General features: G+C 43.3%; 2 pseudogenes; both read left to right on the forward strand.

Moving 5' to 3' along the window:
• The first annotated feature begins 16,624 nt into the window (after window positions 1-16,624).
• On the forward strand, window positions 16,625-18,398 carry LOC149514519 (18S ribosomal RNA; annotated as a pseudogene).
• A 669-nt stretch (window positions 18,399-19,067) lies between these two features.
• On the forward strand, window positions 19,068-19,223 carry LOC149514520 (5.8S ribosomal RNA; annotated as a pseudogene).
• The last annotated feature ends 2,697 nt before the right edge of the window (window positions 19,224-21,920 follow it).

Consider the following 21,920-nt stretch of genomic DNA (forward strand, 5'->3'; position numbering starts at 1 on the left):
CGTCTTACATGTTGATGGCTCAAAAGTACTACTCCATACCCTATAAGTAGTTGTCTACTTCTTTGGCCACCCTAGTTCCCTTGAACTCTTTAGGCTTGGGGACATCCATCCTAGACTTAGACACTTTAGCAAACATGCAATTCCCAATGGTAACCTTGTAAGCAATGAGCTAGCTGGTGAGCTCCTCTATCCTCTTACTTAAGGCCTCCACCACAGCCTCTAAGGTCTCATTCTTTTAGGTGATTATGTCTATGCCTTTATTGAAAGCAGCTTGCAACTCACCACTAAGCTCCTCCTTCATGGTGTCTAGTGCTTCAATGTTAGTCTCTATATCCTCAAGCTTCTCTTACATGTCGCCTATGCTCACTTCCACTCTAGCCAGCCTACCGTCCATGGTAGACCAGATGTCTATTGTGTTGGCCTTTTTGCCTCTTTCATGCCTCTACTCATGGTCCTCTGGTTGTTAGCTAGCAATGTCACTCTAGGATGCCATCTCTTCAACTGTGATCTAACTTGAACAACACAAACACGTAAAATCAAACTTACTCTGATACCAACTGTCATGGGCTCTGACCTTAGACTCAGAATCCGTGGGACCTTAGGCTTAGAATCACCTTCTTGTAGCCTAAGCCAGCCTAAAATACCAGCTTGCAGGCACTAGAACAATGGGAAGGGCAAAATGTGCAAGTTTGAGGGAAACAGGAAAACAAGATAGCTTGTTGGAATATGCTTTGTATTCACTGAAACAAAAATGTATGATGGTGTACAAATAAGGGTAGAGTAGCCCTCTATTTATAGCTGAGGCTCCCAGCTACACTTATGGCTAAATCTCTAGGATCAAGGCTAAAATCAAATAATTATAAAGATTACAATCAATTAAGATTCTATCTCCTGATTCTAAGGGTCAACCAGATCTGTTGGAAGGTTTCTACTGATCTTGAGATCTTTCAGAAGATCCCCTTGTTTATCTCTCATCTTGGGCCCTACTAGACATGGTGCGGGCATCATGCAGGCCAAACCTTGGCCTTGTGGGCTAGCGTGCAGGCTATTCGGGTGTTTTGAACTTGCCTTATCCTTATGCGCTAACTCTCGCCAGTGTACCTGGTGCCCAAGCCTCAACCTCAGGTGCGTGTGTTGGTGAACTAGATGTGCCTAGTGTGACCGCCTAGGGTGTGACACAGGCACATGCCTCGACCACCATCGGCACATGCTGGGCTTTCATGCGGGCACATGCATTGACCACCATCGACACAAGGTAGCCCCTAGCATAGGCACTTGCCTCGACCACCATCGGCATGTACTGGCCCTTGGTGCAAGTGTCACGCCCTGGACGGGTGCCTCAGGCACATCAAGTGCACCAACATGTGAGCCAGAGGATAGGCTCGCACACTAGGCATGCTGACGGGTGTTTATGAGCAAAGCCTAGGAGACAAGGCAGAACACCCTCACAGCTTACAAGCCAGCCCGTGAGGCCAAGGCTTGGCTTGCAGGATGCTTGCACCACATCCAAAAGGGCCCAAGGTGGGAGATACGTAAGATCTTTTAGAAGCTTATAGGATCAATAGGAGCCTCTGGCAGATTTGGTTAACCTTAGAATTCTGGAGTTAGAATCCTGATTGATTGTAATCTTTGTAATTCCTTGATTTTAGCCTTGATTCTAAGGATATTGCCATTAAGTGTAGCTAGAGCCTCAACTATAAATAGATGGCTACTCCATCCTCATTTGTACACCATCATAAACTTCTGTTTCAGTGAATACAAAGCATATTCTAGCAAGCTATCTTATTTTCCTATTTCTCTCAAACTTATGCATTCAGCCCTTCCCATTGTTTTAGTGCCCACACACTGGTGTTTTAGGCTGACTTAGGCTACAAAGAGGTGATTCCAAGCCTAAGGCCACACGGATTCTAAGTTTAAGGTCAGAGCTCATGACAGTTGGTATCAGAGCAAGTTCAGTTTTGCGTGTTTTTGTTGTTCAGGCTAGATCACAATCAAGGAGATGGCATCACAGAGTGACATTGCTAGCCAACAACCAGAGGCCCAGGAGCAGGGGCGTGGAAGAGGCCAGAAGGCCAAATTGAAAGACATCTAGTCTACCATGGACGGTAGGCTGGCCAAGGTAGAGGTAAGCATGGGCGACATGCTAGAGAAGCTCGAGGATGTGGAGACTCACGTTGAAGCGCTAGACTCCATGAAGGAGAAGCTCAGTGAAGAGTTGCAAGCTGCTCTCAAAAAAGGCATGGACATGATCACCCAAAAGAATGAGACCCTGGAGGTTATGGTGGAGGCCTTAAGCAAGAGGATAGAGGAGCTCACCAATGAGCTCATTACTTGTAAGACTACCATTGGGAATGGCATGTTTGCTAGAGTGTCTAAGTCCATGATGGATGTCCCTAAGCCTAAAGAGTTCAAGGGAACTAGGGCAGCCAAAGAAGTAGACAACTACTTATGGGGTATGAAGTAGTACTTTCGGGCCATGGGTATACAGGATAAGGTGATAAAGGTAAGCACTGCTGCTATGTATCTTACTGATGTAGCCTTATTATGGTGGAGGCACAAGTGTGATGATATTAGGCATGGGAGCACTAAGATTAGAACCTAGGCAGAGTTCTAAAAAGAGTTCAGGGAGCAATTTTACCCGAAGTATGCCAACGATAAGGTACGGGCAAAGTTGTGTAGGTTAAGCCAGCAAGGGGACATAAGGGAATATGTCCAAAAATTTTTTGAACTGATACTACAGATCTCGGATCTAGGTGAGAAGGATGCCTTATTTGCTTTCATGGATGGGCTGAAGTCGTGGGTGAAGCATGAGCTGCAATGAAGGGGAGTTCATGACTTGGCTAAAGCCATGACTACTGCTGAGTCCTTGATAGAGTTTAAGCCTCTGAATAAGTTCGAGTCTTCCAAGCCCAATGGTAAAGGCAAGGACGAGAGGGATTGAAAGAAACAATCTAAGGGAAATGACCATGACCAGGAGTCCAAGAATGGGGACCAAGATCATTCAACCAATGATGGCGAGAGGAAACCACCAGTAGGCAAGTGGAAAGCAAATGGGGACCGAGAGCCACTAGCATGCTACCTATGTGAAAGGAGCCATATAGCGCGTAATTACCACAGAAGGGCAAGTTGGCTACTATAGACAAGTAGTCTGATGAAGAGCCAATGATAGGGGCAGTAAAGCTTGGGTCATTGGGGCTCAATGCTGTCTAAAGTAAAGGGAGCCACAAGCTAAAGGGCTTGATGTTTGTTGATCTGATGGTTACGGGTCAGAAGGTGAGCGCACTAGTGGACATAGGTGCCTCACACTTTTTTATTTCAGGTGATGGAGCCTAGAAGCTCAGACTAAAGGTGTAGAAAGGGATTGGTACCATTAAAACGATGTACTCCAAGGAGGTTCCAACCATTGGAGTAGCGCAGGGAGTCGAGTTACAACTTGGAGACCGGAAAGGCAAGGAGACCATAGAGGTAATACCTCTTGACGACTATGAGTTTGTGATTGGGTTGGATTTCCTTGTTCGAATTAACACCCTCCTTATGCCTTTTGCCAATTATATTTACATCCTGGATGTATGATGCCAATGCCTAGTGCCATTGAGAAGAGGGTCCAAAGTTGGGTTACGGGTGGTGTCAACCATCCAATTTTCCAAGGCGATAAGCAGAGAATAAGACACCTTCTTGCAGCCCTGAAGTATGAGGAGCTAAGGGAGAAAGAGACCAAATCACCCTTAGAGGCGCTAAAGGTGCTGAAGACCTTTAGCGATGTGATGCCCGCAAAGCTGCCTAACCAGCTACCACCTAAGAGGTAGGTGGACCATAAGATTGAGCTGGTGTCTGAGGCCAAGCCACCAGCTAGAGCCCCTTATCGAATGTCTTCACCAGAGTTTGAAAAGTTAAGGAAGCAACTTAAAGAGTTAGTTGATGCTGGCTTTATCAGGCCATCAAAGGCACTATATAGTGCACCAGTTCTATTCCAGTGCAAGCATGATGGGTCGTTATGGCTGTGCATAGACGATCGAGCTTTGAACAAGCTGATCGTCAAGAACAAGTATCCTATCCCACTCATTGCAGACTTGTTTGACCAACTTGGGAGTGCAAGGTGGTTCACTAAGCTAGATTTGAGGTCAGGCTACTACCAAGTCAGGATCACGAAAGAAGATGAGCCAAAGATAGCATGTGTCACTCAGTATGGTTTGTATGAGTTCTTGTTTATGCCAGTCGGACTCACGAATGCCCCAGCAACATTCTGCACCCTTATGAATAAGGTACTTCTGTCGTTCCTTGATCGGTTTATTGTGGTTTATTTGGATGACATTGTGATCTACAACCAGACTTTGGGAGAGCATGTAGACCACTTGAGACAGGTGTTTGAGGTGTTACAGGCACACAAGCTATTTTTTAAGAGAGAGAAGTGCTCATTTGCCTAGAAGGAGATCCCATTCCTAGGCCACATAGTGGGAGGTGGCGGGATATGCATGAATGAAGGTAAGGTGCATGCCATCTTAGAGTGGGAACCACCAACCAAGGTCACTGAGTTGAGGTCATTCTTTGGGGTAGTTAACTACTACAAGTGCTCCATCAAAGGTCACTCAACAATAGCCATGCCATTGACTGACTTGCTCAAGAAAAGGAGAGCATGGGAGTGAAACGTATGGTGCTAGGAAGCCTTTGACAGGTTGAAGTAGGCTGTGACCGAAGAGCCAGTCTTAGCCTTGCCAAACCATGCCAAGCTGTATGAGGTGCATACGGATGCATCAAACTTTGCCATAGGTGGCATGTTGATGCAGGAAAGACATCAAGTCACGTTCAAGAATAGGAAACTGAACGAGACTAAGCGTAAGTACACAGTCTAAGAAAAAGAGATGACAATAGTGGTTAACTACTTGTGCACTTGGCACCATTACCTATTGAGGTCGAGGTTCGTGGTTAAGACAGACAATATAGTAACCAGCTACTTCCAGATGTAAAAAAAACTATCCCTTAAGCAGGCAAGATGGCAAGATTTTCTTACGAAACTTGATTTTTAGATGGAGTACAAGCTAGGGCGGGCAAACTTGGTGGCAGACACCCTGAGCAAGAAAGCTAACCTTGCTACCATTAGCCAACCAAAGGGGTCACTAATGCCGCACATCAAGAAAGGACTTATGCATGATCCTACAACCAAGGCTCTTATGGAGTATGCCCAACAAGGTAAGATTAGGCAGTTTTTGGTACAAGATGGTTTGTTGTACACCAATGGCAGTAGGCTATTTGTATTGCAACATGGGAATCTCTGTAAGGAAATTTTGCAAGAGTGCTATGATTCAAGGTAGGCTAGACACCCAGGAGTGAACTGCACCTTGACGTTGCTAGAGGACCGATACTACTGGCCACAAATAAGGGATGATGTGAAAGCCTATGTGAAGACTTGTCTTGTGTGCCAATAGGATAAGGTGGAGCTTAAGAAACCAGGCGGTCTTTTGGACCCATTGGCAGTGCCAAAGTGACCATGGGAGAGTGTTTATCTGGACTTTATAGTCGGTCTACCTAAGGCAGAGGGGTTTGGAAGCATCATGGTGGTGGTGGACAGGTTTTCCAAGTATGGAATCTTCATTCCAGCAACCAAGGAGTGCCTAGCCGAGGAGGTAGCTCGATTGTTCTTGAAGAACATGGTTAAGTACTGGGGAGTACCGAAGATAATTGTTAGTGATTGGGACAAATGTTTCACAGGCAGGTTCTGGACTGAGTTGTTCAAGCTATTGGGGTCAGACTTGAACTTTTCCACCAGCATGCATCTGTAGACCAATGGGCAGACTGAGCATGTGAATGGACTATTGGAGGTCTACCTATGTGAATGCCACACAAAGGGACTGGCCAAAGCTGCTAGATGTTGCACAGTTTTCCTACAACTTGCAAAAAAGTGAGGTAAAGAACTAGAGCCCATTTAAGGTTGTGATAGGTCAACAACCACTAACACCCGGTTCGATTGCTGCAAGTTATACAGGGTCAAATCCAGTAACATACAAGTTTGCCAAGGCTTGGTAAGAGCAAACTGACTTAGCCAGAGTCTGTCTACATAAGGCGACAAAGAGGTCAAAAAAGTGGGCAGACCAGAATAGGTGGGACGTGCAGTTCTAGGTTGGAGACTTGGTGTTGGTGAAGTTGCATCTCATTGTGCGCCATAGAGGGTTGCACAAAGGCCTAGTCCAGAGGTATGAGGGACCTTTTCAAGTAGTCAAAAGGGTAGGCAAGGTTGCCTACAAGCTGGATATGCCACCCAAGTCAAAGGTACACCTAAGGTTCCATCTAAGCATGCTCAAGCCATTCCATGAGGACAAGAGAGATCCAGGACAGGCAGAGTCAAAATATGCACCATTAGGAGCAAGGGCCTCATATGAGAAAGAAGTCCACAGCATCATAGCTGATCGAGAGGTGAGACAAAAAAACTACCAACCAAGATAAGAGTACTTGGTATGCTGGAAGTGGCTTCCAGATAATGAGGTGAACTGGGAACCAACAGAGGACTTATGACAATTTAGGGACCAGATCAGGTAGTACCATGCAAAAGATGCAATGAGGACATTACACAATTAAGTGAGGGAAAATGTCATGTCCTAGGTGGGCACGCCAGGTGCATCAGGTGCACCAGCACTTGAGCCAAAGGTTAAGGCCCACACACCAAGCGCGTTGGTAGGTATTTGCATGCAAGGCCTATGAAACAAGGCCAAAATGCCCGTACAGCTTGTAGGCCAGCTCGTGAGGCCAAGTCCTAGCCTACAGAATGCCCGTACCATATCCAGAGGGGCCCAAGGTGGGAGATACATAAGATCTTCTAGAAGCCTGCAGATCAACAAGAGCCTCTTGGTAGATTTGGTTGACCCTAGAATTTAGGAGTTAGAATTCTGATTGATTATAATCTTTCTAATTCCTTGATTTTAGCCTTGATTCTAGAGATATTGCCAGTAGCTGAAGCCTCAACTATAAATATAGGGCTACTCCACCCTCATTTGTACACCATTATACACTTCTGTTTCAGTGAATATAAAGCATATTCTAACAAGCTATCTTGTTTTCCTGTTTTCTCTCAAACTTGTGCATTCAGCCCTTACCATTATTTTAGTGCCCGCATGCTGGTGTTTTAGGCTGACTTAGGCTACAATGAGGTGATTCCAAGCCTATGGCTGCATGAATTCTGAGTCTAAGATTAGAGCCCGTGACACGGGCACTTGCCTCGAACACCATCGGCACATGTTGGCCCTTGGTGTGGGCACATACCTCGACCACCATCAGCACAAACTGGCCCTTGGCATAGACACTTGCCTTGACCACCATCGACACATGCTGGCCCCTTGTGCGGGTACTTGCCTCGAACACCATCAACACGAGCTGACCCTTGGAGTGGGCACATACCTCGACTACCATTGGCATGTGCTGGCCCTTGGCATGGGGACTTCCCTAGACCATCATCAGAATGTGCTGGCCCTTGTTACGGGCACTTGTCTTGACCACCATCGGCACGTGTTGGCCCTTGGTGTGGGCATAGGCCTCGACCACCATCGACACATGCAAGCCCCTAGTACGGGCACATGCCTCGACCACCATCAACACCTACTGGCCTTTGGTGTGAGCACTTACCTCGAACACCATCGACACATGCTAGCCCTTGGTACAGGTACATACCGTGACCACCATTGGCACATGTTGGCCCCTGGTGCAGGCATTTGCCTCGAACACAATCGGTACATGCTAGCCCTTGGTGCAGACACATGTCTCCATGCCATCGCACATGGTCTCCACCACAACCTTCAAGGTCTCAATCTTTTGGGTGATCACGTCCATGCCTTTATTGAGAGCAGCTTGCAATTCGCCACTAAGTTCCTCCTTCATGGAGTCTAGTGCTTCAATGTGAGTCTCCACATCCTCAAGTTTTTCTTGCATGTCACCCATGCTCCCCTCCACCTTAGCCAGCCTATTATCTATGGTAAACCAGATGTCTCTCGAGTGAGCCTTCTTGCCTCTTCCATGCTTCTGCTATTGGGCCACTGGTTGTTGGCTAGCAACGTCACACTGGGATGCCATCTCCTCAACTGTGATCGAATCTAAACAACATAAACACGTAGAACCGAACTTGCTCTGATACCTACTATCACAGGCTCTGACCTTAGACTCAAAATCCATACAACCTTAGGCTTGGAATCACCTCTTTATAGCTAAGTCAGCCTAAAACACTAGGTACGGGCACTAGGATAATATGAAGGGTTGAATGTGCAAGTTTGAGAGAAACAGGAAAACAAGATAGCTTGCTAGAATATGTTTTGTATTTAGTAAAACAAAAGTGTATGATGGTGTACAAATGAGGGTGGAGCAGCCCTCTATTTATAGTTGAGGCTCCAGCTACACTTAATGGAAATATCCCTTGAATCAAGGCTAAAATCAAGGTATTATAAAGATTACAATCAATCAGGATTCTAACTCCTGAATTCTAGGGTCAACCAAATCTACCATGAGGCTTCTACTGATCTTATAGGCTTCTAGAAGATCTTGCGTATCTCTCATCTTGGGCTTCTCTGGATGTGGTGTGGGCATCCTGTAAGCCAGACCTTGGCCTCACGGGCTGGCCTATAAGCTGTGCAGGCATTTTGGCCTTGTCTCCTAGGCTTTATGCATAAATACCCGCCAGCGCACATGGTGTGAGAGCCTCAACCTCAGGCTCACGTGTTGGTGCACCTGATGTGCCTGGAGCGCTCGCCTAGGGTGTGACACAAGGACTTGCCTTGACCACCATCGACACATGCTAGCCCTTGGTACGGGGACAAGCCTCGACCACCATCGATATATATGGGCACATGCCTCAACCACCATAAACACAAGTCGGCCTGTGGCAAGAGCACTTGCCTCAAACACCATCTGCACTTGCTGGCCCTTGGTGCAACACATGCCTCGACCACCATTGGCACATGCTGGCCCCTGGTATGGGCACTTACCTCAAACACCATCGGCACATTGGCACATGCCGGCCCCTAGTGCGGGCACATATCTTGACCACCATCAACACATGCTAGCCCTTGGTGTAGGTGTCACACCCTGGAGTTAGCAGGCAAGGCCTTGGAGGCAAGGCCAGATCACCCGCACAGCCTACAAGCTAGCCTGTAAGGCCAAGGTCTGGCCTATATGATGCCTACACCTATCCAACAGGGCCCAAGATGGAAGATACGCAAAGAGATCTTCTGGAAGATCACAGGATTAGTAAGAGCCTTCTGACAGATCTGGTTGACCCTTAGAATCAAAAGATAGAATCTTGATTGATTGTAATCTTTGTAATTCCTTGGTTTTAGCCTTGATTCTAGGGATTTAGCCATAAGTGTAGCTGGGAGCCTCAACTATAAATAAAGGGTTGCTCCACCCTCATTTTTACACCATCATACACTTTTGTTTCAGTGAATACAAAACATATTCTAGCAAGGTATCTTGTTTTCTTGTTTCTCTCAAACTTGCACATTTAGCCTTTCCCATTGTTCCAGTGCCCACACATTGGTGTTTTAGGTTGACTTAGGCTACAATGAGGTGATTCCAAGCCTAAGGCAGCATGGATTTTAAGTCTAAGGTCAGAGCCCATGATAGTAGGTATCAAAGCAAGTTCAGTTCTATGTGTTTATGTTGTTCAGGTTAGATTATAATCGAGGAGATGGCATCCCAGTATGATGTTGCTAGCCAACAACCAGAGGCCCAAGAGTAGGGGCATGGAAAAAGTAAGAAGGCTAACTCGAGAGACATCTAGTCTACCATGGATGATAGGCTGACCAAGGTGGAGGTGAGCATAGGCGACATGCAAGAGAAGATTGAGGATGTGGAGACTCACATTGAAGCGCTAGACTCCATAAAAGAGGAGCTCAATAGCAAGTTGTAAGCTGCTCTCAATAAAGGCATGGACGTGATCACCCAAAAGAATGAGACCTTCGAGGCTGTGGTGGAGACCATGCGTGATGGCATAGAGGCCATAAGCAAGAGGATAAAAGAGCTCACTAGTGAGCTTATTGCTTGCAAGACTGCCATTGGGAATGGCATGTTTGTTAGAGTGTCTAAGTCTAGGATGGATGTCCTCAAGCCTAAAGAGTTCAAAGGGACTAGGGCGCCAAAGAAGTAGATAACTACCTATGGGGTATGGAGTAGTATTTCCAGGCTATGGGCATGCAAGATGAGGTAATAAAGATAAGCATCATTGCTATATATCTCACTAATGTAGCCTTATTATGGTGGAGGTGCAGGTGTGATGATGTTAGGCATAGGAACGCCAAGATTGGAACCTGGGCAGAGTTCTAAAAAGTGTTCAGTTTATAATTTTACCCAAAGTATGTCGATGATGAGGCACAGGTAAAGTTGTATAGGCTAAGCTAGCAAGAGGACATAAGGGAGTATGTCCAGAGATTCTCTGAATTGATGCTACAAATATTAGATCTAGGCAAGAAGGATGCCTTATTTGCTTTCATGGATGGGCTGAAACCATGGGTGAAGCATGAGCTACAATGAAGGGGAGTTCATGACTTGGCTAAAGCCATGACTACTGTTGAGTCCTTGATAGAGTTTAAGCCTCTGAACAAGTTTGAGTCTTTCAAGCCCAAAGGTAAGAGCAAGGATGAGAGGGACTGAAAGAAGCAGTCTAAAGGGAAAGACCATGACTAGGAGTCCAAGAAAAAGGATCGAGACCATTCAACCAAGGATGGCGAGAGAAAGCCACCGATAGGGAAATGGAAAGCAAAGGGGGACTGAGAGCCACTAGCATGCTACCTATGTAGAGGGAGCCACATAACGCACAATTACCCACAGAAGGGCAAGTTGGTTCCTATAGATAAAAAGTCTGACAAGGGGCCAAAAATAACGACAGCAAAGCTTGGATCGTTGGTGCTCAATGCTATCCAAAATAAGGGGAGCTATAAGTCAAAGGGCTTGATGTTTATGGATCTAATGGCTGCGGGTCAGAAGGTGAGCGTACTGGTGGACACAAGTGCCCTACATCTTTTTATTTCAGGTGATGAAGCCCAAAAGCTCAGACTAAAGGTGTAGAAAGGGACTGGTACCATTTAAACGGTGAACTTCAAAGAAGTTCTAGCCATTAGAATAACACGAGGAGTGGAGTTACAATTTGGAGACTGGAAAGGGAAAGAGACCATAGAGGTAATACCTTTTTATGACTATGAGTTTGTGATTAGGTTGGATTTCTTTGTTCAAATTAACGCCCTCCTTGTGCCTTTTACCAATTACATTTGCATCTCAGATGCACTGTGCCAATCCTTAGTACCATTGAAGAGAGGGTTCAGAGTTGGGTCGCGAGTGGTGTCAGCCATCCAATTTGCCAAAGTGGTAAGCAAAGAAGAAGACACCTTCTTAGCAACCTTAAAGTTTGATAAGCCAGGGGAGAAGGAGACCGAGTCACCCTTGGAAGTGCTAAAGGTGCTAGAGACCTTTAGTGATGTGATGCCTACAAAGTTGCCTAGCCAATTACCACCTAAGAGGGAGGTGGACCATAAGATCGAGCTAGTGTCTGAGGCCAAGCCACTAGTTAGAGCCCATTATAGAATGTCCCCACTAAAGTTGGAAGAGTTGAGGAAGCAACTCAAAGAGTTAGTTGATGCTAGCTTCATTAGGCCATCGAAAGCACCATATGGTGCACCGGTTCTATTCCAATGTAAGCATGATGGGTTGTTGCAATTGTGCATAGCCTACCAGGCTTTGAACAAGCTGACCATCAAGAACAAGTACCCTATCCCACTCAATGTAGACTTGTTTGACCAACTTGGGAGCGCAAGGTGGTTCACTAAGCTGAGCTACTACAAGTCAAGATTACAGAGAAAGATGAGCCCAAGACAGCATATGTCACTCGGTATGGTTCGTATGAGTTCCTGGTTATGCCATTAAGACTCACGAATGCCCTAGCAACATTCTGCACCCTTATGAACAAAGTACTTTAGTCATTCCTTGATCGGCTTGTTGTAGTTTATTTGGACAACATTGTGATCTACAGCCAGACTTTGAGAGAGTATGTAGACTACTTAAGATAGGTGTTTGAGGTGTTGTAGGTGCATAAGCCATTTGTCAAGAAGGAGAAGTGTTTGTTTGCCCAGTAAGAGATCCCATTCCTAGGCCATATAATAGGAGGTGGTAGGATATGCATGGATAAAGGCAAGGTGCATGCCATCCTGAAGTGGGAACCACCAGCCAAGGTCACTGAGTTAAGGTCTTTCCTTAGGCTGGTCAACTACTACAGGCACTTCATCAAAGGTCACTCAGCAATAGCCATGCCATTGACTGACTTGCTTAAGAAAGGGAGAGCATAAGAATGAAACACATGGTGCCAAGAAGCTTTGATCGGTTGAAGCAAGCTATGATCGAAGAGCCAGTCTTGGCCTTACCAGACCATGCCAAGCCGTATGAGGTGCATACAGATGCATCAGACTTTACCATAAGGGGTGTGTTGATGCAGGAAAGACATTCAGTCACGTTTAAAAGTAAAAAGCTGAACGAGACTAAACGTAAGTACACGGTCCAAGAGAAGGAGATGATTGTAGTGGTGCACTGCTTGCACACTTGACGCCATTACTAGTTGGGGTCGAGGTTTGTGGTTAGGATAGACAATGTGGTAACCAGCTACTTTTAGATACAGAAAAAGCTATCCCCTAAGTAGGTGAGATGGTAAGATTTTTTTATGAAATTTGATTTATAGAAGGAGTACAAGCCAGGATAGACGAACCTAGTGGCAGATGCCCTAAACAGGAAGGCTAACCTTGCTACCATTAGCCAACCAAAGGGGTCACTGGTGTCGTGCATCAATGAAGGACTTACGCATGATCCTACAACCAAGGCTTTTACGAAGTACGCCCAGCAAGGTAAGACTAGGCGATTTTGGGTGCAGGATGGTTTATTGTACACAAGGGGTAGTAGACTATTTGTATCATAGCATGGAAAGCTCCACAAGGAAGTTTTGTAAGAGTGCCATGATTTAAGGTGGGCTAGACACCCATGAGTGAGTTGCATCTTGGTGTTGCTAGAGGATTGGTACTACTAGCCGCACATGAGGGATGATATGGAGGCCTATGTAAAGACTTGTCTTATGTACCAATAGGACAAGGTGGAGCTCAAAAAACCAGGTGGTCTCTTGGAGCCATTGCTAGTGCCAGAGCGACCATGTAAGAATGTTTTTTTTGGACTTTATAGTCAGTTTACCCAAGGTAGAGGGGTTTGGAAGCATCATGGTGTGGTGGATAGGTTTTCCAAGTATAAAGTCTTCATTCCAGCAACTAAGGAGTGCCCAGCCGATGAGGCAGCTCAATTGTTCCTAAAGAACATGGTTAAGTATTGAAGAGTATCGAGAACCATTGTTAATGATTGGGACAAACGTTTCATGGGCAGGTTCTAGACTAAATTGTTCAAGCTATTGGGGTTAGACTTGAACTTTTCCATCGACATGCATCCGTAGACCGATAGGCAGACTGAGCATGTGAATGGACTATTGGAGGTTTACCTATATGAGTGCCACATAAAAGGATTGGCCAAAGCTACTAGATATTGTGCAATTTTTCTACAACTTGCAAAGGAGTGAGGCAACGAACCAGAGCCCATTCGAGGTTATGACAGGTCAACAACCACTAACACCCAGTTTAATTGTTGTAGGTTATACAGGGTTGAATCCAACAACATACAAGTTTGCCAAGGCTTGACAGGAGCAAACTGACTTGGCCAGAGTCTGTTTACATAAGGCGACAAAAAGGTCAAAGAAGTGGGTAGACCAAAATAGGCAGGACGTGTAGTTCTAGGTTGGAGACTTGGTGTTGGTGAAGCTGCATCCCATTGTGCACCATAGAGGGCTGCACAAAAGCCTACTCCAGAGGTATGAAGGACCTTTTCGAGTAGTCAAGAGGGTAGGCAAGGTTGCCTACAAGCTGGATATGCCACCTAAGCTGTGGGTACACCTGGTGTTCCATGTAAGCATGCTCAAGCCATTTCATGAGGATGAGGGAGATCCAGGATAGGTAGAGTCAAAGCGTGTGCCAATAAGAGCAAGGGCCTCATATGAAAATGAGGTCCACAGCATCATAGCTGATTGGGAGATGAGATAGAAAAACTACCAACCAAGATAATAGTACTTAGTGCACTGGAAGGAACTTTCAGACAGTGAGGTGAACTAGGAACTAGTAGAAGACTTATGGCAGTTTGGGGACCAGATCAGGTAGTACCATGCAAAAGATGCAACGAGGACATTGTGTAATCAGGTGGGGGAGAATGTCACACCCTAGGTGGGTACACTAGGCACACTGGCGGGAGTTAGCATGCAAGGCCTTTGAGGAAAGGCTAGATCACCCGCACAGCCTACAGGCCAACCCGTAAGGCTAAGATCTGGCCTACATGATGCTCGTACCACATCCAGTAGGGTGCAAGATGAGAGATACGTAAAGGGATCTTCTGAAAGATCACAGGATCAGCAGAAGCTTTTTGGCATATCTGGTTGACCCTTAGAATCAGGAGATAGAATCTTGATTGATTGTAATCTTTGTAATTCTTTGATTTTAGCCCTGATTCTAGGGATTTAGCCATAAGTGTAATTGAAAGCCTCAACTATAAATAGAGGGCTGCTCCACCTTTATTTGTACACCATCATACACTTTTGTTTTAGTGAATACAAAGCATATTTCAGCAACCTATCTTGTTTTCCTATTTCTCTCAAACTTGCACATTCAGCCCTTCCCATTGTTCTAATGCCCGCACGTTGGTGTTTTAGGCTGACTTAGGCTACAAAGAGGTGATTCTAAGCCTAAGGCCACACAATTCTGAGTCTAAGGTCGGAACCTGTGACATAGGCACATGTCTCGACCACTATTGACACATACGGGCCCTTGGTGTTGGCACTGGCCTCAACCACCATCGATTCATGCTAAACCTTGGTGCGGGCACATGCCTCGATCACCATCGGCATGAGTCGACCCTTGGCAAGGGCACTTGCCTTGACCACCATCGGCACATATAGGCCCTTGGTGCAGGCACCCACCATCGGCACGTGCTGGCCCTTGGTGCAGGCACATGCCTCAACCACCATCGACACAAGCTGGCCCTTGGCACGAGCATTTGGCTCGAGCACCATCAACACATGCTGGCCTTTGGTACAGGCACATGCCTTGACTGTTATTGGCATCTACTGGCCCTTAGAACGAGCACATGCCTCAAAAACCATCTGTACATGATGGCCATTGGTAAGGGCACATGCCTCAACCACCATCGGTATAAACTGACCCTTAGCATGGGCACTTGCCTTGACTACCATCAACATGCGCCATGCCTCGATCAGCATTGGTAGAAGATGGCCCTTAGGGTGAGCAATTACCTCGAACACCATTGACACACATGCGGGGTCTTAGTGTGGGATATGCTTGTTTAAAAAAGGTGTTACCATTTCAGACACTTTAACATCTACTGGTAGTATATCTGTAAAATCTTTAATGTTCTTTAGGGGTGGTAGTTCGGCACCCTCTCTCCCTTCCTATGGGAGGAGTAGATGTGCATGATGGGCCTATCATTACGTACATCCCTGACAATGTCCCCAGAGTAAAATATAAGTCGTGCATGCCTACTAACCATTTTGTTCGATGATTGGTCACTCTAGTGACCCGTAAAAGTCCATGGCCTCAATCGATTGGTGTGCATATAAAAAAGAGAAGTCGGGCTCGAGCCCATGCCTGTAACTAATGCTACCCTAGACCTCAGACCAAGTCCCTGAATCGAACAATTGCTCTTTAGGGTGGTGCAAGCAGAAGCTGTAGTTACGAGCTTGGCTCATCCAAGTCTCTCGGTATTTAACGATCTCGCGGTCCCTTCTCATCAACCATAAAAATGCCTTGGCCTCAACTTGATCGTGCACACAGCTGATATTGCCCAAGACCCCAAGAACAAGTCCCTGAATCGGGCAACGTCCCCCTAGGGTGGTGATAGCAAAGCTTGCATGTGCAGTCTCGACCAGACCAAGCATTGGTGGTGTCGTACCATTGTTACCTGTCAGATGGTAGGGGCAGTCTCGTGGCCCTTGCTTGTATTTTTCCCATGCCAACTGGATATGGCGTAGCTGCATACCTCATTTTTGTCGCTTGTTCGTCGAGTAGTTGATCGGGTGGGTTATGGATCGGCACGTGTGGACACTGCCACTTGTATGCAATGGGCATATAAGTGGTGCTATAGTTGTGCATGTCGATAGGCTTCGTGCTCGATGCATTAAACTATCAATCCGTCATTCTTTTTAACCTCCCCTTATGCACCATTGTACCCTAAAAGCGTAATCGGGATCCTGTGCTATATACCTAAATTGATGGAAATTAGATGTCGTGCCATCTCTCATCCATCTCGTGTCCTCAAGGGCTACGAGTCGAACCTCAATCATGCCTCATGTCCCAAGCATACCACCCAAACCTTCATGGCCGTATTGTTGCATCGATGTTCAATCGTGTCTCGGATGCAGAATGTTCTGCAGGTAGGGGCTATTGGCCCTCGTTCATTCATGCTATGTATTTTACATGCTCAACACGTACGATGCTTGTGCTTCATATTGGCTCTCTTTATCGCTCAGTCAGCACGTCAAGGCCCATACGGTGCTAACGTCTCAAAAGAATGCTACCCGGTTGATCCTAATAGTAGTCATATACTTGTTTCAAAGATTAAGCCATAGATGTATAAGTATGAACTAATTCAGACTATCAAACTGTGAATGGCTCATTAAATCAGTTATAGTTTGTTTGATGGTATCTACTACTCAGATAACCATAGTAATTCTAGAGCTAATACGTGCAACAAATCCTGACTTCTGGAAGGGATGCATTTATTAGATAAAAGGTCAATGTGGGCTATGCCAATTGCTCTGATGATTTATGATAACTCGACGGATCGCACGACCTTTGTCACAGCGATGCATCATTCAAATTTTTGCCCTATCAATTTTTGATGGTAGGATAAGGGCCTACTATGGTGGTGACGGGTGATAAGTGATGAAGAATTAGGGTTCGATTCCAGAGAAAAAGCTTGAGAAATGGCTACCATATCCAAAGAAGGTAGCAGGTACATAAATTACCCAATCTTGACAAGAAAGGTAGTGACAATAAATAACAATATTGAGCTCTATAAGGCTAGTAATTAGAATAAGTACAATCTAAATCGCTTAACAATGATCCATTGGAGGGCAAGTCTAGTGCCAGCAACCATGATAATTCTAGCTCCAATAACGTATATTTAAGTTGTTACAGTTAAAAAGCTCATAGTTGGAACTAGGGTTAAGTTGTCTGGTTCGTCTCACAATGAGCACTAATCTACTCATCCTTACTATCGACGATGACTACAGGCCTTAATTAGTAGGGTCATTCCTCTGATAATGTTACTTTGAAAAAATTAGAATGCTCAAAATAGGCTTACACTTGTATACATTAGTATGAGATAACATCATAAGATTTCAATACTATTGTGTTGGCCTTCAAGATCGAAGTAATGATTAACAAGGATAGTCGAAGGCATTCATATTTCATAGTCAGAGGTGAAATTCTTGGATTTATGAAAGATGAACAACTGTAAAAGCATTTGTCAAGGATGTTTTCGCTAATCAATAATGAAAATTGAAGGCTCGAAGATGATCAGATACCGTTCTAGTCTCAACCATAAATGATGATGAGCATCTAATGAGAAATCAAAGTCTTTGGGTTCTATAAGGAGTATGGTCACAAGGCTGAAACTTAAAAGAATTGACAGAAGGGCACCACCAGGAGTAGAGCCTATGGCTTAATTTGACTCAACACGAGGAAACTTACCAAGTCAAGATATAGTAAAGATTGACAGATTGAAAGCTCTTTTTTTATTCTATAGGTAGTGGTGCATGGCCATTCTTAGTTGGTGGAACGATTTATTTGGTTGATTCCATTAACAAATGAGACCTTAGCCTGCTAACTAGCTACGCAGAGGTGATCCTTCATGGCTAGCTTCTTAGAGGGACTGTGGCACTTAGGCAAAGGTAGTTTGAGGTAATAAAAAGTTAGTGATGCCCTTAGATGTTCTAGGCCACACGCACGCTACACTAATGTATTCAACGAGTCTATAGCCTTGGCCGATAGGCTCGGGTAATCTTTGAAATTTTATTATGATGGGGATAGATCATTGCAATTGTTGATCTCCAACAAGGAATTCCTAGTAAGCACGAGTCATTAGCTCACGTTGACTACATCCCTACCCTTTGTACACACCGCCCGTCACTCATACTGATTGAATGGTTTGATGAAGTGTTTGGATTGTGGTGACGTGGATGGTTCACCACCCACGACAACACGAGAAGTCCACTGAACCTTATCATTTAGAGGAGGAGAAGTCATAAAAAGGTTTTCATAGGTGAACCTACAGAAGGATCATTGTCGAAACCCACTTGATGGATGACTTTCGAATGCGTTAATGAAACACCAAGGGGGCAAGGGTACCCCCACCTTTTTAGCCCCCGACGGGCACCATGGTTTCTTTGTCCAGCCCCCCGGGTGTAGGGATGGGAATTCAACCTGACCCAACCCTATGAGGTCGGGTTTTTTTTTTTAATTTTGGGTTTCAGGTCGGGTCGGGTCGAGTAAGGTTAGGAAACAATCGGGGTCAGGTTTTAGGCATACCCGACCCGATAATATTTAAAAAATTATTTTTTAATTAATTTTTTAATTTTTTATTTATATATATTTATATAATAATATTTTAAAATATTTATATTTAAAAAAATAATATTTTATTATTTTCGGGTCGGGTCGAGTTTGGGTCCGAAAAAATTAAAAAAAAATTTTGGGTAGGGTCGGGTTCGGGTTTATTAATGCATAAAGTCAGGTCAGGTTCGAGGTGAGCAAAACCCGCCCCGAACCCGACTTGATGCCAACCCTACCCGAGTGGGCAAAATGATCGACATTGTCTCAACCGCAGTCGAATAATGAACCCCTGGCACGAATCACAGCAAGGAACCGAAAATGAAAATGGAGTACCATCACCAATCCGTTCGCAGTGCGTGCACGGGCAGCACCGCAGCTTCTTTTATCATGAAAAACAAAAATGACTCTCGACAACAGATATCTCGACTCTCGCATCGATAAAGAATGTACCAAAATGTGATACTTGGTTTGAATTACAGAATCCTATAAACCATCGAGTCTTTGAACGCAAGTTGTGCCTTAAGCCACTAGGCCGAAGGAATGCTTGCCTAGGTGTCATACATCGTCGCCCCCCCTTTGACCCCTTCGCCTATTGAGCTCGGGGAAAGGTAGGGTGGCAAGATGGCCTCCCATAATTCAATCTATCACGGTTGGCTCAAAAGTGAGTCTCCGGCAACAACAGTGTCGTGACCATCGATGGTAAAGCTCCCGACATGCCTCGTCTCCGGTGACATACGCTCGTTGTCCCCCTGAACCCCATCGGACCCCCCGCATCGCTTGATCGATGCTCACATCGTGACCCCAGGTCAAACGGGATCACCCACTGAGTTTAAGCATATCAATAAGAAGACTCCTTGTGAAAAGGTATACAGAGTTTGGAATGCAAAAAAAAAAAAAAAAGATCTTGACAACTTTAGTACCATAATCAAAATTTTATGCATTTGCATCTTAGATAGGATATGCATTTGTATCACTTATTACATACAAATTTTTTATCTTGGCTCAGTCCAGATCATTTTGATTTTTTGACTTGTCATTCGATCTCGATCACTCATTTTTTATCTCGACTCGGTCTAGATTATGTTATTTTTCTAAGTCACAGTTTGATCTCGATCACTCATTTTTTATCTTGGTTTGATCTAGATATTTTATTTTTTTGACTCGTGGTTCATTCCCGATCAAATATTTTTGATTTTGGCTCGGTCCAGATCATTTTAATTTTTTAACTTGTAGCTCGATTTCGATCATCTTCATTGTCGCACTTTAGAATACTTCAATTACTTTTGACTTTGACTCGATTTAGTCACTTTCCTAATCTAATTTGACTTCATTTTTTTAAACCCAGACATAATGGCTATCTATGTCTTTGTATCATTCCTATTACATAGGAATGAGCAAAAAAGTGCAACTGTAGACACTTGCTTTTGTTTAGGGCATACAATCAATTTCTCAATTAGTAATTTCACCGGGATGGTTGAGCCTTGAAATGTTCGTGTTTAGGCTTTTCGCCTAGTAACTGTTAATGGAATAAGGGCTTTAGGCCCAATGATTTTTTAATTTAATTTAATTTATTTTTATTTTATTATTATCATTATGGTTTATTCATTTTTTATTTTATTCTCTAATTTTATTTTTATTTTACCTTTAATTTTTGTGTTGTTTTTTACAAGAAAACTAAAAAAGGAAAACATATAGTAAATTGACTATTTTGTTTTGAAATTTTCAACGAGAATCAAGCAAAAACTTTTCTAAAAGATTTGGTGTATAAATGGGAGACTGAAATCACGTAATAATGAACCACAATCAAGTAGAGAAAATCTCAAGATTCAAGCCTAGATTAATTCTACTTAAACCTTAAATCACCACTAAAACAAGCTATAAATTAGATGCTAAATCATATAGAAAAACCAAAGAGGGGGGATTTTGGTTTTCCTGCTATTTGGACGAAATCTTTTTTTTTTTTTTGTTTTTAGGTAGGATTAGTTCATCTTTAGAAGTTTCTAGGTTTAATGAGAAGTGAAACTATTTAGAATCTTTTGAAAAAAAATCTAAAAAAAAAGGTGAATTTCTAGGAAAATCTAGAAAATTTTGGGTTTTTAATGAACATAGGAATTTTTTTATTGAATGTTTTTGTAAGATTTGTAGTTTTCGGTCAAGTTTTGATAAGTTTTCCAAAAATTGACGATCAAATCCATTTTTCAATAATGTAATCTGGGGATTTTTATAAAGAAGTGAGAGAAAGAAAAGCTAAAGAGAGAAGGGGTCTAAGGTAAATTGGATGAAAGTTTAGAACTTGAACTTTTATACCCATCCAAATGATGCCATTTTCAAAAGTTTTAACCCGTGTTCAACTCATGAGGATTTGTGCATGACCCACTTCCAGGTCTAACCTATTTCGTAGATTTTCTTTTTTTCTTTTTTATTTTTATTTTCTGTTTACATTTTCATTTATTTTATTTTTTAGATTTTTCTTTAATTATTATTATTGTTGTTGTTGTTCTTGTTATTGTTTTACTTTATTTATTTTCTTAAAATACCTATATGAATTTCATTTTATTTCAAAAAATAATAACAAAAAAATGTTTTTAAAATAAATTAATGAATCTTACCAAACTATTGGAAGATTTTTCATGAATTTAATTTTTATGAATCCTCCTAAAGTATTGGAGGATTTTTCTCGAATTTAATTTTTTATGAATTCTACCAAACCATTAGAGAATATTATAAATCAAATTTTATCAAAAATATTTACTAATAAAATATTTTTTTGATGCTACCAAACTATTGGAGGATTTGTATCTTAAATTAAATCTTACCAAACTATTAGAAGATTTAATACATTTTTTTAAAAATAAATTTACAAGGAAAATCTCACCAATTTTTTAAAAAAATCTACACCAAAGTAAATCTTACCAAACTATTGAAAGATTTACTAATTATTTTCTTAAATAAAAATACATTAATGAATCCGATGATGGAGCCTTTTCAGAATGGGACACTAGTCTCTATGAATACTTCTGAGATGAGAAAATTATCTTAAATTACTACCAAACTATTGGAGTAATTTTAAGATTAATTTTCAATAATTAAATTATTTGGTAACTTACAAAAAGACTTTATGGCTTTGATAATTTGAAATCAAATTAGTACTATCTTTTGGATGAGCATTGTAAGGGTGCTGTAATCTTTCACACGTGTAACCGTACTCTCAAACTTAGAATATAATTTCATAGACTACAATCTACTATTTAAATA

This window comes from Durio zibethinus, chromosome 15 (genome assembly GCF_047325235.1).
Source record: "Durio zibethinus cultivar Kanyao isolate XHJ-2024 chromosome 15, ASM4732523v1, whole genome shotgun sequence".
In the NCBI taxonomy this organism is placed as follows: Eukaryota; Viridiplantae; Streptophyta; class Magnoliopsida; order Malvales; family Malvaceae; genus Durio; species Durio zibethinus.